The 5,957-nt window shown below is 39.8% G+C and overlaps 1 long non-coding RNA gene across 1 annotated transcript; it reads right to left on the reverse strand.

The window, feature by feature from the left end:
* Positions 1 to 304: 304 nt before the first annotated feature.
* On the reverse strand, positions 305 to 4,565 carry LOC142602933 (uncharacterized). Its single transcript, XR_012836792.1, has 3 exons — positions 4,433 to 4,565; positions 3,852 to 3,919; positions 305 to 384 (listed from the first exon to the last, which is right to left on the reverse strand). It is a non-coding gene; the product is annotated as an uncharacterized LOC142602933 (long non-coding RNA).
* Between the last annotated feature and the right edge of the window lie 1,392 nt (positions 4,566 to 5,957).

Consider the following 5,957-nt stretch of genomic DNA (forward strand, 5'->3'; position numbering starts at 1 on the left):
AAAAAGAAGGAAATTAAGCACTAAAAAAGTAGCTTTAACTCTATTCTCACAAGCCTCTTTATTTCACATAAAAGTTATATTACAATTCTGCATAAGCCATAAAAATTTGGGGTTAAGACTGAAATGCCAGCCTTTGAAATGCAGTATTATGCAAAGGAGGAAAACAGAAACAGAAAAGAATGAGATCTTCAGAATGGCAGTAGGCAAGCTGTTGGCATTAGCTGGGAGCTTTGTGGCTTCTGTTGTTCTTCTGTCACTATCCCACTATCATTTAAATGTAAATATATTTTTTTCATATTGAAGAAAAAAAGGGGTTTGATTGTCAGGCTTTTCATGTTCGTATTTCAAACTTGGAAAATTTGTTTACCTCTTCATTCTGCCAGGCTAGTAAAGAAGGAGAATTAGTTGATGAGTACTGTATATTTGTTGGCAAAATATCTCACAATTATTAAAGGAAATTACCACTTTTTTTTTTTTTTTTAATATTTTGCCTCAGCATGCAGAGCTCAGTTTGTTCAGATGCAGGGATATTAGAAAATGAACTGTTAGACAGACCATGGCTGCTAAAATTCTGTCATGCTACACAATCAAATGTCTGTGTCAACTCTACTTGTGAAATATGTTTTGCTATCAAACCACACAGCCCAAAGTGAGTGTAATTGTCAATCTTATGCACTGCAAGCATCATAGGTAACCAAATATTTTCGGTAATAGCACGCCAGGGTAATTAAGGTTAATTATCTGCAACTACAGAGATCTGCTATTGGCACAACAATCTGCTTCCATGGCAACCTGAGATTAATTTGATCTTTCTATGTTTTGAAAGCATGGGTAATTTAGCTTTTCTCATGCTCAGAGCCAGTGGAGTAAAAGCTTCTATAGTTTTTAATTAAATAAAAACTGTGAATACCTGGTGGACTTGCATCAGAAATCTTGCATTTGGACTGCTGTGGTTCAAAAAACTTCCGCAGATGGTAAAATTATTATGATTTCTTATTGTAACAGGAATCCTGTGGGATTCCTGTTATTCTGCAGGACTAGTAATTAACTCTGTTCCACTCAGGGGAGGGATAACACTGGGTCTTTGGGCTCTAGGCCAGGCATTCAGTAGAAGCACAAAATTCAACCAGGTGCAGCAACTGGCAATGAAAGAGGGCAAATGATCATCATGTCTGGCAAGGCCATATCAATGCTTTAAGCAAAACATGCTGGTTTCAAAACAAGTTGGGGGAAAAAAACCTGAAAGGGATAAATGTAAAGCTGAGTAGAAAGTTGTATCCTTGTCCTGGCAAAATGCTTGAGATTTGCAAAGAATTCCTAAGAGACAGAATTTTTTTTTTCTTCCTATTAGATATGAGAGCACAATAGCATAGTAATCAAGGGGATAAAGAAAACCACCAGGAGGTAAGAGAATTCAAATCAATGCCAATTCCACTCTGAAAGCTTCTGCATGGCAGGTATCTTGACCACCATCATCTCAGCTGTCAGAGGTGAGAGGGCCACAATATATTTACAGTATTTGAAATAATTGTATTCTGGTCCTGTCAAAGGGATCATTATATCCATCTACGACCACAAGGATTCACATACACAACTGGCTGAAGCGCTAAACTGCTGTAACGCATACATCACTAATTCTGCAGTGGTTTTTTTGCTGTGATTGGCTGTAAGAAAGTGTAAAACCCAATAGCATTATGGTTTTTATTCTTTTCCCCTAAATTTTTGGTATATGTGGCTTTATTTAATCAAGATGGAATTTGTGTGGGCAGACATATTCCAAGTTGGGGAAAAAGCCCCCACATATTGTTTCTTTGAAGGAAATGTTCCTATCTCACCTCAGGTGAGAATAGTTAAAGTCACTGCCTGTGGATGGCTTAGAAACAACACAAAAGGTCCATCAGTGTTTCCTTTGGAAACAGCCACATCTGGATTTGTGAGTGCTCCTAGAAACACACCAGTGCTGGATGACTACAGGGCAGGAGATATCTCCTTAATGTGCTGTAGGGAACAGCTTCTACAACCTGATTTACTTTGTCTCCAAAACAATAATCATGTTGAGTATCACAACTTTGTTTGAAATTACATCAGCTGTGACAGTTCATTAGAAAAAATGCTATTAAATTAATTTATTAATTCATTAAATTAACAAACAAACCAGCAATGCCTTTTTTCCCCACACACACCATATCAATATTCTGACAGCAAAAGAGATATGCAAAATCACCTCAGAATTATATAAATGCCTGTTTGGTAGAATCACTTTGGAAGCAAAAATCTATCTTAGGACTTTGTCCATAGTCAGTTTCTAGAGGGTCTTAAATTCAGGCAAAGGGATGGCAGTTTTTCACAAATTCGGTGTCTAAAAATGAACTTGGAAAAGAAGATACCTAGGCTGGAGCAGTAGCTCAGGCAGGGTCCAGGCACTTAGAGTTTCAGCTTCAAAGCATTTCCCACAGGAAGGGGATGGGTCTTGACTGCTGCCTCCCAGCAAAGCAGTCTGGAAGCTGCTCCCCAACATCACCCAGGGAAGGGGGCTGCCTTCGGCTGTGCTGTGTCTAGGCTAGCCCTGAGCCCAGGCAGCCCATCCTCTGGCAGGGGAGAAGCTCTCTGGGCCCTTACACCTCTCTGGCTTGAGCAGAATCAACAGACTTTCTCCTGTAACACAACTTGTTGATAAACAGTGGTTTTCATTTTGAAAATTAGTAGGTGTTTTGGCATTTGATTTAGTTTCATGCCAGAAGAGACTGAAAATCTTTTGATTTTTTTTTTTTTTTTTCATAAAGAGAGACCCCTGAGTAACTGATAGTTAAGTAAACATAGAAATGACAATTTCTCAAACTACAATTGAGAGGAGGAATTTGTAGTGTGTTGGAGAGAATGATTTCACACAAGACATAGTAGACCCCAGTTGATTCCCTGCTCCCCTGTAATTTGGGGGATCTTGTTTGACATTGGAATCTGGCATTATGTCCTTGCCTGAAAACAGAACCTGAATCTGGACTTGTATCTCCTAAATACTGGCTAATTTTGTTCACTTACTTATTTTGACCAGAAATTCTATTCTAGAATCTGTGAACATTTTCATCAAAGCTGAAGTTTCGAAGTGTAGATATTTGCCAACAAAAAAAGTACTTCATTGTCAAATTCCTCGCTAATTCTGTTCAGGTATTTTGAGAGGAGATTTTTGTGGCCTCTTTGTCTTTTGCCTTGTAGTCATAAGTTCAATCAAGAGTCACACATTGCTATTAAATCTGGTTACAGTATGATGTTCCAGATGATGTAGTCACCTGCTGACATGCTATGATCCACTTCAGCAAGGTGAAACATAGTTCCTTCCAGCCAGCCTAAAGTAAATATTTCAGGGATATTTTACATGATGGTTGGGCTCCAGCTGCATAGATCTCTATTCATGTCCTCAGATCATCTGTCCTGGTTCATATAATCCTTTTCAGGAGGTACAAATAGAAGTAAAACCTGCTATTCTTAATCAAGTGTCTTCAGATTTGCTTCTTACGCAAGGCACTCTTGAAGGGAGTATGTATCCTGTAGTTTAGCTCTTCTGAGTTACGCCTTCAATAATTTTATATCAATATTAGATAGCATAATGGCTAGGAGATTATTCTTCTCCCTCTCCTTGCTCCTTTGATTTAGATGTCTGTCTTTGAAAGTACTGCAATCACCTGCCAGCAGGAGCTTAAATGACAGTCTCCATTTGCATGAAATACATGTTGTGATATTTTTTTTCGAAGGAGGAGGAGGAGACTTTCTCATTCAAATTCAAGCAACTCTTAAAATTGATAGCTATATCATGAGATAGCATTCAAGTTTTATTTAACAATAAATTAACTTACCATGCATCTAAAAATAGTGATAATGAAGGTGTAGCCCATTGTTCTGTCATCGTAAGAAACTGTAATGCCTGTTCATAAGCATGAGAAAAACTTCATTTTAGATCCAAATAATAGAAATGGTTGTCAAGTTTCATCAAATGACTATTTCATTAAGCTGTACCTGATTTTAGTTTTATGAAAGAAAAAAAAGTACTAAACACTAGAAGCTCAGACTAAATGCATACAGTCCCTGTCTGCTGCTCCATGACATTTATGTGCTGATTGACTTGGGAATGTGGTGAATAGCCTAAAACTAATGTGGTTTTAGCTGTGCCTACACTTTTCAAATTGACCTTTTTTTTTTTTTTTTTTTGCATTAAGTTTTTCTAAACCATGAATCTTTCATCAAACTTAGGAGCAGAACACCTTGCCCTTTCTGGAGAGAGACAAATTTTTAGAAGCGTATTTTTGCTGGCTTGCTTTGGGTTTGTGTCACAGTTTCATATAAAGATTTGTCTACTGTTGTAACCCAAGTGTCCATGCCCTGAGGGCACCAAAAAGCCTTAATTTCCCTGAGCAGCCGCACTGGGGCCTCCACCTACCTTCCTGCTGTCCATTGCCCCAGCAGCTCCATTTAAACTCCTGGTCCCGTTGTGTGTCCAATCCTGTCTGTGCTTGCTTACTCATGGAATTTTCTTGAAGGATTCTAGATGAATGCTGTAGGTAGCTTTGTCTCTACTCCTGCTTCTGGCCTTATCTTGCTATTTTTGACTGGACATGGGTCGACCTGACTCATCACCTTGTCTTGCCTTGCCTTAGGCTGCTGATGGAACCTGTTATCAGCATCCTGCTCTGACTTGGTCCTTCAGATGCTCTGGTACTGTGCCCTGGGTGGCGAGGCCACCATCAGTGCTTGTGCTGGGGTTGTCCCTGGCTCTTGGCTTGTTCTCCCTTTCAGAGCAGCCCCAGTCTTGCTGATCCTTGAGACCAAGAGCTCTGACTCTGCTGGCTATGTTTGATGGTAGAGGCAGAAGAGCACACAGCTGGCTGGTGGACGTCTGTCAAATTTTTTTTTGGTATGTATTTACTAGCTGTATGCTACCTAGAGAGTTTATTATTCATTGTAATGTGGTTTAACACGTCAGCTTGGTCTTTTAGACCTTTTATGTTCTGAGACTATGCCAACATATGATCTCACCTTGTTAGTGGGAGGTTTTTTTAATGTACTCCTTGAAAACCCACTGGGCTTCTGCACACCTGGTGTAAATTGGGTATCTCCATCAGAGTTATTGGGGCTGTGCCAACTTGTGCCACTTAAGAATATGCCCAATGTAAGGATGAATTCCTTTTATGCCAGTTCCTTCTGCGAAGGATACTTATCAGGAGATCCAAGCAGATCTTGAAGACCAAACTGGAAAGTTACTAGCTTGCCAGGGGACACCTTCAGATTCTGAGTCTCCTTGTAATACTTCTTGTAATAATTTGTACTCAGTGCAGGACAAGTGTAAAACAATATAAACATGAGTGTGTCTGTGTGTGTGTCTGTGTGTGTTCGTTCAAAGTTCCCTCTCCAGCACTATAAAAGATTGCATCAGAGGGAGAGCAACTGAAGCTAATAAAATCAGTGCTGGCATGATGCAAAAGGTTAGAGTAGACAACAAATAAGCAGACTCTTCTTTTTCAAATGATTCATCTGTTTTTTAGACATGAGTGATATGTGTCAGAAAAGTGTTTGTAAGCAGCTAAAACTACCTCCCTTTTCTGAACAGACTCTACCTGCTGCAGGTTGAGGCATACCCCCTTGCTGGCTTCTGGCTTTTCAACAGCCGCCATAAGGACAGAGCCCAACTATTCTTTTCAAGCTTAACTGTTCTTGGAGCTTTCTCTGGGGGATTCCTCTGTTGCAGCTGCAAGTTTCCACTGTTCCAACAACACACTCCAAATCCTTTTATATGATGCTTGGAATAAATAAGGTCTGTCTGCCAGCGTGAGTCAGCAGTAAACACCATCCCTGTACAATTTTGTGAGCAGCTGACTGGAGGGTGGCATGCCACAAGCCCTCTCTATCTGTGAGTAGGGTCCCAGAAACTGCCATGTTCTTGACGGTTCAGTTAATTCCCAACAGTA

This window comes from Balearica regulorum, chromosome 1, assembly GCF_011004875.1.
Source record: "Balearica regulorum gibbericeps isolate bBalReg1 chromosome 1, bBalReg1.pri, whole genome shotgun sequence".
NCBI lineage: Eukaryota > Metazoa > Chordata > Aves > Gruiformes > Gruidae > Balearica > Balearica regulorum.